The sequence below is a fragment of the Squalius cephalus genome (genome assembly GCF_949319135.1).
Source record: "Squalius cephalus genome assembly, chromosome: 6".
Taxonomy (NCBI): Eukaryota; Metazoa; Chordata; class Actinopteri; order Cypriniformes; family Leuciscidae; genus Squalius; species Squalius cephalus.
The window spans coordinates 15907083-15920408 of NC_137127.1; the positions used below are offsets into that span (position 1 = coordinate 15907083).

At 37.3% G+C, this 13326-nt stretch overlaps 1 protein-coding gene across 9 annotated transcripts in view; it reads right to left on the reverse strand.

Moving 5' to 3' along the window:
• Window positions 1-13326, reverse strand: part of pclob (piccolo presynaptic cytomatrix protein b) — a 103826-nt gene that overhangs the window by 57395 nt on the left and 33105 nt on the right. The gene's annotated exons all lie outside the window — the stretch shown is intronic.

A 13326-nucleotide genomic window follows, 5' to 3' on the forward strand; every position in this document is an offset into this window, starting at 1 on the left:
CAGATATGAATCCGAACTTCAAATCCCGCGCTATAGGCAGATGTAATGGAGTGCACGTCACTAGCAACAGATAAGCTGCATTTTACTGATCGTCAGCTAAAATTTCTAAATCAAAGACCGCAATAAGAGAGCGGCAACAGTCCTGGTAAGATCATTTCGGTTCTTTACTTTTAATGAAGCTGATTGTGTGTTAAAGCATCTGCGACCCACTTTCACTTTGATTTGCAATAGTTTGCACGTTGGCTTGATGAATAGATGCTGATCTGCGGTGACGCGTGCTGTAATCTTCATATCTGGCTATAACATGATATAGCCTAAAACACGCTCTCACACGGTTATTTTTTTAGCATTTTTGGGCGAAATACAATACTCTTATTTTAGAGCGCAGAACAGCGGAGTTTGTATGGGCAGAAGTGCATGCCTGAGCTTGTAGGCTATAAGCTGCGTTGCTTTGACATTGTGGAAATAGAATAGAAACAATATATTAGCCTACCCTTTACTGTGTCAGTAATTACTGTGCTGCTGATTTCTGATTTGAGAGTTATTTGTTACTCAGAAAAATATTAGGCTGTGTTTTGTATCACTAGTGCAGTGTCCGTTCTCGGAGCCCTGCGCGTGAGGCGCGTGCGCGCTTCCCGCTCGCGCTGTTCTGTATTAAAAGTTTATTAATTCTGAACGTGTCACGTCTCGCGTGTCTATATTGCACCAAATGTGACACTGCACTCGTGAAGTCGATTGGATGAACGGTTCTAAATGCAAGATAAATAATCTAAATGCAAACAGACAGACGCATAGAGATTCCTGCCTTTATTAGAGAGAAGAATATGTTCAGCCCCCTCCCTCCGAAGCTTCGAATATTCGATGTTAATTCCTATCGAAGCTTCGAAGCTCAAAAAATGGTATTCGGACCAGCCCTAATAGCGACATCTAACTCCTCAAAGATCAGATGGATACATATTATACATTTTCTCAAAAAAATGTATGCAGAAAAATATCAACCAGACAAGTAAACACGGTCTGGATGAAAGGCTGAACAGTAGAACAGTATATTAATACAGACATCTAACTCCTCAGAAATCAGATAAATACATATTTAATTTTCTCAAAATTTAAATGCAGCCAAATATCAACCAGACAAGTAGAAACAGTCTAGATGAAAGGCTGAATAGTGTCTTAATTAGTGGTCGACCGATATATCGCCGAGGCCGATATATCGGCCGATATTTGGAATTTTTTAGATATCGGCATCGGCCGATAAATCTTTCCGTTTGGCCGATATATTTCAAAACAGTTTGTGACTGTGCATTAGCGCTTTTTTCCACTGACGCGAACAGAGCGAGCGTGAATGAACTGAATACACTCGCTCTGCTCCGCCCAGCACCGAAAAACAAGCCACTCAGAAGTGAAGCAGACATCTGACAGACACAGTAAATGACCATTCGCATTCGCTTTCTAACCTGACGCTACATTGTGTTACACACAAAAACACTCCGGCGTGCAGCAGAGTCTATTCAAACAGTACCGTGATATGTCAGATCCGCAGCCCAGCGGTAGCTCCAGTGGGGGTCACAGATGTGATATAAACAAATTCAAACAAAACTGAAAACATTTTACCTCACAAACAGTCAAAAATCCTGTGACTGGCTGTTCCTCAGATACGCGCGTTGTTCTCGGGTTACATTTAAACTAGACGCTGTTTTCCAACGGACTCGTGTGCACGGAAAAGCTGGGTCGCGTGCATTACAGATCAGTTGGTCGCGTGAGGTGGATAAGAGGAGAACACTATGTAATAATATTAAATTTGAAAATAAATCCTTGAAAATGTTATTCACTATCTAGTGTATTTATTTATCTATGACTGGCGTAATATCGTGTGTAGTATACATTTTCATATGTTCATGTATGTCATGCAAATACATGTGACGGTTTGCAACGTTTTAAAGAAACAAACAAGCAAAACTAAACACATAAATCATTATTATTTAAATATACTTGAAGTAAAACAACCTTAAAAAAAGGTTGAACTATTTAAACTATTTTAAAGTAAATAGTGTAAATAAACTATGTGAGATTTATATTTAACTATGTTGTACATAAAATGTATGTAATCTCACATACTATTTTGTCATTAATTTATGAATATTGTTTAGATGGTTCATTAATGATAAATGTTATTTGTAACCTGCAGTAAGCAGCAGTAATTATTTATGTGACTGAAAAAATAACTGTAAATATTAAAGCAGACAAGAAGTTGCACTAAAACTTTATTTATTGAAGTGTTACCTTACCTTTTTGTTTACATTTTAATTTCTTAGTAAATATTTTTTATTGCAAAAAGAATTTTGCATAAATAGTATGTACAATAAATGTTCATTTAGTTTCACCAATATTCTTTATGTCTCTCATTTACTGTATTCACATGTATTGTATCGGCTTCATATCGGCCAGTCGGCCAGATTGCTGTCTCAATATCGGCATCGGCATCGGCCATTAAAAATCCCATATCGGTCGACCACTAGTCTTAATACAGACATCAACTCAGTATTTAACATTTAATTTCATCACAATTAAATGCAGCCAGAAATCAATCAGATAGAGAACTTGGTTTGGATGAAAGGTTGAATATATTATTTTCATACATCTACTTTCAAAGCCAGACAAATATTTCATTTAATTTCTCAAAATTAAATTCATATTATAATCTCATACACAAAACACAAAAAGAACCATAAATAATAATCTGCAAACACATAATTAGTTTGCACACAATCATCAAGAGATGAGACAATCAAAGAGAGAAAGGGAAATTCCCATCTGCTCAGTTCTCTGCGCATATATATATATAATCCCAAACAAACAACACATAAGTCGCGTGTATCCCCACTCGTAATTAAGCAAGGGCAGGGAGGAACACATGGTCAAAAATGCTGTTTGCTCGCCATTTTATTCCTGTCTAGATATATAATATGCTTGTGGACAAACAACAATAAATAGACAGAGACAGTTTCACACAGAGCGCTTGCTGAAGACACAGAAGCTGACAATGTTTGGTCTGGGTGCGCTTTATAGCCTGCCATGACGTCACCTGCCTATACACCACTGGACTGATTTCACAAGTGCTTCATGATGCAATCCAAAAAGCATTCCCACAGCGTCATTTCGACGCAACGCGAGTTCCCTTGAAAGGGAATTGAGCTTTTATATTTGTTAGTTTCACATTTGACACTATGGACATACAGAAACCATGCATCTCTAATAGATGAGAAAATAATGTTTCACAGAACAAAAAAGTACAAACAAATTCATTTTGGGGACATTCTGACCAAAGTTACAGTTAGCAAGTAAAATCCAGTCAACATAAGAATGAAAACAACAAATTCTGCACAAATTATGAGTTTTTTCCATGAAACACAGCAGTGAACAATTATGCAACACTACCCAACATCATAGATTCCCACCTCAAAGTGTTAGAATGGCTGGTTGCACTAGTTTGGCCATTCCTGCCATATACATTGAAAAATGAAAACCAAAACGTCTAGTACATTGGTACAAACTTACAAAAAAGTCCTAAATTATCACATACTGACTTAATTCAGTTATTCAATTTTGTCTGACTGACAAACAATTTCTTTTGAATGTGAGAGTGTCTTAAAGTAGCTTTTCAGACACACATACTGTATATAAAGGAGAAAATCAGATAACTGCCAGGCCTTGTAGTGTAAATGCAACCTGCTGATTTAATTAGCTAAAATTTGCATTCAACAGAATTTATTACAGGGTTCTCACACTTTCTCAATTAATTTCCAGGATTTTTGCATAAATTTTCCTATATACATACAGTTAGGGCTGGGTATCATTAAAAAAAATGCTATATCGATACTGATACCTTGACTTCGATACCGGTTCCTGAACCATACTTTTTTCGATACCAATTTTATGAAATGACAAGCTGCGCATAAAAAATTATCTCTAAAGATTTCAAACTCACGATAAGCCAAATCGGTTTACATGGAAATTGTAAATTAAACACAATTACATGGAAATTGTGATTAATCGTGCAGCCCTAATACCCAGCCCTACATACAGTTGATATATACGTTGAAATAATGACTATATAAAAACTGTATTGACTACAAAAAATACCATTCTATTAAATTGACATTTCTAGGCTTGGAAATCACGATTTTGAAATGTTCTTATATTTTGGGGTTTGCCAGGACTATGGGGACACTGTAAAGAAACAAATGCTTTTGTTTGTTTTCAGCCCTCAAGGACACTGCTGAGCAAGAGAGGTTTCATGAGCAATTAAGTATTTCTAATAAGGTTTAACATCCAGTACTTAAAAAATACATTAAATAATACAACAAATGCAAACATAACATACAAAATATAGAGGGGGAAAATAGAAAAATTAACATATGAACATCTCCAACCTCAGTGGTTCTCTAAGTATGAGACTAATCATATACATTAGTGTTTACTGCTGTATTATGCCCAATGTTCCTGTCTGTCCTTACCCTAATTTTATGTTGCATTGTTAGCATCCTAGCACAATGACCATGAGTAGTATCATTAGCTGATCCTTTTGCGCAAATCTCTGTGCCTGACGCAGCTGGTTCTGAACCAGCCAGGCCTGGCTGCACTCCATGCAAAGTCCTCTTTAATTATAGACAACTAGCGAGGGCCGCAAGCCTGGAGATGGGCCTCACATAGGCCATTGTTCTCAGTGATTAACCCAAGAGAAAAACACACAAGCTCTCTTATAAGACACATCAAGCCTTACAGCACCGCAACAAGACACACTCCACCGAAGGAGATATCTGACTTTTTACCATGTTCTAATCTGTTAAATTACCTCAAATTCAACTAGCCAGGAGTAATAGAGAATGGCTTAGCCAATAGAGTTGCATAGTTTCAATAGCTGAAACAATGCTCAAGCTATATCCCCTGCAACCTGTTTCTCTCCAATGCAGCCATCTAGAGAATTGCATTTTTTTCTTTAAGAGCTCTTTAAGATATAGCTCTAGCATTCATCTGCTAAGGGCAGTGCAATCTGCAATGCCAAAAGCCATTAGGATAATAACACTTTGTATTCAACATTCATTGCTGCAAAAGCTTGCTCCCTAAAGCTCTGTAAGTGAATGCAGACTAACAGTGTTCCAAGCTGCAGCTTTTTTTTAAAAACTCAAAATATATTACAATTGCATTAAGTAGTCACATGCCACAAGTTTGCATTATATTCAAACAAACATATTAAAACATCTCATGGCACATTCCAGGTAAAATAAAATGACTAGCCTAGTAAGTATCAGCCAGGGTTTGTTTTATTGTCAACCTGCCTGTACTACAGAGCAGAAACATATTTGCACTTGAGAAGTAAGATTAATTTATAGCCAAAGTTATTTATTGGAGGTGCTATTCCCTTCATGGGACCACAGAATTGCAGTGCTGTGTCTGACACCGTATTGATTCCTGGCAACTGCCTTTGGCGAAGGTTGTAGTTGGCTAATATAGTGAGCTTTCAACCACCCCCGCAGCGGTACAATCCCAATAAATCAGGCCCAATGATAATAGAGAATCTTGACCTACTAATCTGTAATAAGCAGAGTGCTTGCCACAGAAGGCACAGAGCCAGCCCGTGCCGCCCACCGGTGTGACAGAAAGCAGATAAACAAAGAGAGAGGGGAAGAGAAAAAAACAATATCCTACTTTTATTCTTGCGTGCCTCAGCAAAATGTACAAAATTATAAAATGTAATTGAAGACATGCAATTTATCTCAGGTGGTTGAAAGATCTTTTTCCAATTTTCTATACAAATGACCAAACTATGCTGAGTGTCTTAAAATAATATCTGTTTCCACCTTAGTGATGTTCTTTTGACTGCTCTCATTTAAAAAGCCAAACATGCACAGACACACAGCTAGGGGCATCTAGAGTTAGAGGTTTAAAAGCAGCTTGCGAGAAGGGAAAAAAGGGTAGGTACATCTCTTTAGTCTCGCCTCAGGCTATTTATACACCCACTGTCTCCTCCAGGGGAGCTCTCCTTTTTGACTTGTCAACAGTTGCTGTCTACGTTCAAGAAATATCTATTCCTGCAGCTGTCTGATTCCTGCGGCATTTGTGATGGTGGCAATTTCATGTGTTGGGGTGCGTGCAGCCTATAAATGTCATTAAGACTGTGTAGGTCACAGATTAAGAGAATTAAATTGGTTTGTTGCAGTGCAATTCCTGAAAATTGTGCTTGCTGCAGAATCTTTCTAAAACAGCCCAATATCTTTTGTAGAAAGAAATGACATACTGCACTTTTCTCTTATCTATTTCTATGTCTATGCAGTAAAAAAAATAATAGCTGTAAGCAACCATTATGGAGCAAAGCACACTAATGGAATAGAATTTTGTAATGCAGAGTAGATTTGTGGAATATACCTTGTTAGGCTGTGCAGATTTGTGTAGTCATGACAACTGACAACTGCTAGTATTTTGAAAACTGTTCAAAGGCTAGTAGATTCATTATTGCGTTATTGCTTTTGACCAAAAGCATAGTGTTAACGTCAGAGTTCTATTTTAATATAAAATCATTTGTTTCATTTGTACAATGTAAATGGTTTGGTTTTATACTACGGGGCTGTTGAATGCTTGAATCTGATTGGTTGACGAACATTCTCAGGGGTGCAATTATTTTCAGGGAAACACATGGCTAATAAAGTAGTACCAGGCAGATATTGACCAAATTACAGCTCCATATCTCTTCGCTAAACGATTTCAGTTATTTCAAAGGTCTTTACAGCCTACAACAGCAAAAGATCCAAAACCCACAAGGACACTGACCAAGCAAATAAATTTAGTAAACAATAGGATAAAACGACCAATTATGACACAGTACAGACACAGACTTGAGAAGAAACGTGTTTTCAGCGCTGCTCTAATGATTTTATCTGTAAAATAGTTTAACAACATAAAAGCTACAAGACATTTCTCACTAGCAATGTAATAACGGTGCTGTTCTTGGAGCAGATAAACTAACACTTACTGAACTATGTTGAGAGACGCACACAATTAGGTAATTAATACACGCCTGATAACTCTCTCTTTCTCTAACTGCATTAATAACTGCATTAGTCTGCTATCAATGGCTCAAGCATCCGTTACTAGCTCTAAAGTGACATTTTGGAATTAGCAACGGAGGTGTGGGATTAGATGCATAAGAAATTAGTCCTACACAAGAGCGTTTTAAGGACAAAAACCTGACAAATGTCTTGAAATACATCATCTGAACAATGTTTTGAGGTGTGGTAACCGTAGGATAAATGGAATAATTGAATTAAGTGGGCCATTGATCTATTGAAAAATAATACACACCTGAGGTGTAACACCACTTCGCACTGTGGCCGCATTACCACCTCAGGTGTGCATTATTTTTCTAATAATTAAATGGCCCATTGTCAATAATTCCTTACATATGGCATACATTGTTTGAACATGTAGGGATAATTCAATGAAAACTATTCGATGAGGTTAAAAAAGTATGCTTTCAACAAAATTAAAAATGATATATCTGGCATAAATTAAAATAATCAGTTCTTTAAACTTACTGGAATCCAGGGAATCAGAGTGGAAAATGATACTATGTAATTTGGTTAAAAGGTTATAAGCTAAGCTTTTTAATGTTTTTGAAATAATTATCTTATGCTCACCACGGATGAATTTTTTTTATCAAAATACAGTAAAACTAGCCTGACGTCGTCATACTCAGATTCTAGTCAATATGAGTCTGATACTGCTCCATTGGGCTGTGATTATAGGGCATGTTTCAACCGAACCAGGAAAGAAAATGCCTCTGCACTCAATTGGATAGACCAACAACCAGTCAGAGCAACGGAGTAAGTGACGTATGTTGAGTGACGCATAGTTGTCAACAGAACTCAACTGTATGCACGTTGGAAGAAGTAGAAGAAGATGAATGTAAACGATCTTTGCCGGTGTTGTAAAAAGAATTTAAGTATACACGGAGTAGTTACCAACACGATCATCATTTTTGAGAGAAATAGTAAAGGTGAACGCATATACGACCAAGTTCTCCGTTTAGGATTAGAACTCGACAATACAGCAAATAAATCTTATCGCAACCCAAGTGCTCTTTGGTGACGTGGATGATTACGTCATCTGTTAATCATCATATAAAGCCCGTCCTGACAATTTGATTGGTCCAAACAGCTCTGGTTCGAGCACAGTTGCTCCACAATGGATCAAGTCCAGATCGAACTTCCCGACCTCAAATGTTGTGGGCAGGGCTAAGTTCGGCTGGCATCCAGGCTACAGTAAAACAGTACTATTGTGGAATAATATTACATTTAATGTTTTATTTTAGTATATTTAAAAATGCAATTAATTAAATTAAATGAAACTGTTATGGCAAAGCTGAATTTTCATCAGACATTACTCCAGTCTAGAGTGTCAAGATGTAAAAAAATAAATAAAAAAATCATACTGACCCAAAACTTTTTAATGGCAGTGTATCTAAAACTTTCACCTGTTGGTATGTTGGCACCAAGAATAGCAAGACCCTCCTCAATCAGTGTGCCAAATTTCACAACGATTTACCATATGTGTTTAGGGTCAATCTGTAACACGTATGTTCTGTGTTCCCCCCTTCATTATGTTTCATTTTTGTTTAGTCCTGTGACCTAGTTTTCCCCAGTCTGTTTGATTAGTCATTTCATTCACCTGTTCCTTGTCATTCACTCATCAGCTCCCTTTGTTTACCCATGCATTTATACCCTGTGTTCTCCCTTAGGCTACGTTTACACGTGGCTGGTTATTTTCATAAACGGACATTTCACCCTCTCCGTTTTCAGAAAAGTGTTCGTTTACACAAACCCGTGTATATGCTGTCAAGAGCATGCCAAACCTGTAGGTGGCAGTGTAACGAGAAGCTCAAGCCCATGTTAGCCAATCAGAATCCCGAAAATATAGGTCGCACCTTTGACGCAGTGCAAGTTCTGTCGCATACTGTGACGTCAACTGCCTAAAACTCAGTTTTTCTCAGTTTACATGCAAACGTGCAAGCAGAGTTTTCCAAAATCTCCACTCTGGCCGGAGTTTTTAGAAAGAATCGTTTTCAGAGGCGAATTCTCTGTTTGCGTGTAAACGAGGGGCACAACCGAAGGGAAATGTCTCCGTTTTTCAAAATAACCATGTACGTGTAAACAGGGCCGAGTGTCTCCTGAGTTTTTATATTTTTGAAATACTGTTATTCCTCTTCTCTGTCTTAATTGTGCTTTTCACTACACCACATACCCTAACACTAACGCAGACTAACAGGCAAAAAAAGCAGCAAAGGAAGAGTAAGATGACTAATGGATATATTACAACATATGCCTATGTGCCTTTGGTACTTGGCCCCATAAAAAGAATGACTGTGGCCTCTTGCAGGTGAGGTTACACAATATGAGTTAGTTAATGGCATTAAATTAGTCTAGCGGGTTTTACGTGCCTCTCAGAGTCTCAGAATAATAAACACCATTTATTAGCAAGCAGAACACACCTTGAACTCTTTTCCACGCACTGCGCCATTGGGATGATCATATTACTGTGCATAAAGCATCTAGGGCACAAACACACAGACACACCAAAACACTCACACATGTGTGCACACGTGCTCAAGACTAAAAGGAGAAATAGGTGAGAAACTGTGTGTGTGTGTGGTGACAATGGCCATGTAGTGTAAACCATCAGAGCATTGTTTCGTGTTAATGAGATGTCATAGAAAACTCAGTCCCACAGAGAACACACAGAACTCTCTCGGGCACAGCTGGGCACCAGTGTATTACCACCAGAGGAACAATGAGGAAACACAGCAGACAGTAACCACCACTACTCAACCCATTACTGCATTCAAGACAACAGAACCCTCTTTGTTCTTTAAATGGGTCATATATGAAATTGAATTTCTCTTTTGCAATAAGAGTTTCATATACAGTAGCTATGTTAACAACTGAATGGATCTGAAAGCTTAATCTCAAGTACAAATAGACCATCTTTTGAAATAAAAGCTGCACTAAATAAACTGGAAATGGTTGTATTTCTGATATGAGAAAAAGGGGAGATCTATAAAAACCCGGAGAAAGCTATCGATTAGCATTCCAATTCATCTTAATGGCAGTTGCTTGGCTAGTTGCAGGATATCATTGGGCTAAGGTGGAAATGGTAATATAAAACTAAATATCAGATGTTGTTTGTTGCAAGGAACCTTAACTGTCATTATAAGATCATTACAGATTATCACTCTAACATTAAAGTTACTTAAAATTCACCTAAATATAACAACATGATTCTATTGTACATAAATAACAAATTGTTAATATTTTTTTTTTCATGCAAAATCTGTAATTGCAAAAAGTAAGATATCAGCACAGGCTGTTAAATGGCATCCAAAATTACACAAGTCCCCTTGGGTCCAGCGACAGCTTTCTTGGAGCCGTTGTCACAACGCTATAGCTGAGGTAGATTAAAATCTAAAGCTATATTTAGCCAACGGTGTGCCAGATGCGGACACAGCATATCACTAAATATCTTAATATCATGCATCAGCATTTGAAGCAATGCCCTCAGCTTTACACATGACAGATTTGTGAATATGCAATGTCATACAAAAGGTTATTTGGGCAAACACTGTATTTTTCGTTTAACATCAGAAGCACAGGGTCTGTTTTCTTGTGTGAAGGTGCAGGATTGTAGAGGCCAGAGTCAAAGGCTCATGTTAAGGGCATATTACAAGAGACTGACTGTGTCATTTCCAAAAGGGCAGGATGACAGTGCAATGCCAAATATGATTTAGCACATACAAATGCAAGGCTGTCTGTTTCTAAGGTGGCCATCTTTTACGCATAGTCTTTTTAATATAAAAAAATATAAAAAGAAAATGTTCTAGACAGTGTGGCTCCATTTGAAGAAGGATTCGATAATAAAGGGGCAAAAATCAATATCAAAACTCAATTTGTTCTAACTAAAAACACTTCAGGAACAATGTGTCCATTCTGAATACAATAAATATTTATAAACTACTAACTTTTAACTCTTATCGAAACACTGCAAATATCCACTAACAGAAAAAATGTCCACATAATAGTCTAGTGCATACTTTTTCCATCAGATGATATTGTCCTTTAAATGAACTTACAGAAGACACTGGTGAGCCAATTATATTATAGTTAAATTTGCCTATGTACAGCTGTGTCTACACTGCACACCTCGTACATTAAGCTGCAAATATACTGATTACAAAGATGGGGAATAAATGTATTTGCACAGATCCTCAATTTCAGGAAACAGTGGATCATATGCGACTGTTGATTAGCATGCACAGCAGATAGAAAATGAGATGCAAGCTAACTGTCAAAATAGTTTGTGAGAATGAAGCTGCTGTTGGGAGTATATTTTAGCGGGTAAACTGTTTTCCTGGCACTGTCAAGTGTTTACTGATTAGTTTAAAATTTAAATCTCTATCTCATCCCATTTTATACTTTCCAAGTAACTGAAATCTAAAAAAAAAAAGACGAAATAGAAACATTTCAGCATTGAAAAGTAATGAAAAGCAAATAAATAAATAAATAAATAAATAAATCACTATGATCGTAGAGGATTTTCAGTGTGCCACTGACAGAGAACAGCTGCAAAAGTACACAGAACAGACATCAAACCGTTCTCTCATTAAATTACTTCCACAATCACAGCTCTGATGAAAGCAATGAATACAGATTGTTAGGGTCACAAGCACAGGAAGTCACATTAACATAAATTATGGATGGTTGACATGTGCATGTGGCCATTTGCACACTTGCACAAAGTAAACATTTGATTACCCGCCTACACTAGGGCTGGGCGATATGGACAAAAAATCATATCTAGGTATTTTTTTGGTTAAATGGTGATATACGATATATCTCGGTACTTTCTAAGTTTTTCTATTTGGATTAAGAAAATCTGTATTTATTTTAAAAAATGTTATTTCACATCCTGCCCAATGATATCCTACAAACAATGTTGATATTGAGGAAAACAAATATAGTGGATGTAATGTAGGCTGGATATGGATATGATGTGCTAAAATATGGTTAAAATCACATTACATTCTAACATTGTAACATTACAATCTAAAAACAAAAATAATGCTTTTGTTTTTAGCAAACTAATTATATTAGCCTGCATTTGATTACCCCTTAATAATAGTCACTTTCATAAAATACTTAATTGTAGGTTTAAAATTCCACATATGGCACAATTATTGTCTCCAACAACAAATATTTGAGCAATATGTATATTTTAGTCAGAATTATTGTGCTACTATTCTATTGTGCTCTGTCTGTTTGGCGCGCATTCACAGAAGCTTGAATTTTAGCAGAGATTCACTTGCAGATGGCTCGCCCTAAAAAATATATCGATATATCGTACAAACTCAATATACCGCCCAGCCCTAGCCTACACCCAACCTCCACACTCAAAATCCGCTCAATTTATTGCAATATCATGAGGCACACCCCCTCCCCATTTCCTAGCTCCTGCCGATCCTATCATATCACAAGGCTGTTGAGGGGTATCTATTGCACAACCCCTCAATCACTTGAACACAGTGTGCTGTGAGTTGTGGCTCTATACAATCAGCCTGTTACGTAATCACACATTTTGTCCAAACACAGGGATTCTTCCCTCAGAGTCAGCGCTCGGCACATTTCAGCATTAGCATGAAGCTATGCTCTCATAAATAACACTCGTGCAGATAATCGCCTCTGCTCTCCGAGCTTAGGCCTGGGCAACTCGCCAAATAAAAGTTTGTCCAAATTTGCAATGCAGAGTGAATGCATAATTTTAAAACTTATTTGAAACTGACTTGTTTTGCACACAAACAGCAGTATTAAATCATCACAGACTACTGCCCACTCCCATTTTCCAAGCTTTTAATCCTTAAATCGTTTAATTTATTAGGAGTTTTAAATCACCAAAGGGACAATATTGCCCACTTTCATTTTCCAGGCTTTGGATTCACAAGTCACTTAATTTCTTAGCAAGGTTTTGTTGACTCAATCTACACTGGCCGTTATTGGCTGAACCTGAAAGAATGCCAATCACTCATTGGTCTCTGCAGAGCGCTAATGCATTTATTGGCTCTTCTGCTGCATCCTTAGCCCTTGTGGAGTTTTAGTAAAATTACAATCATTTGGAAAGAGCCATATAGAGAATGAGTGGGCATTACAGAGGTTATGAACTGCACATTGGAGAACCCACAAGCACAGATTTTCTGTCTGTCAGACTCATGCACCCAAGCACATC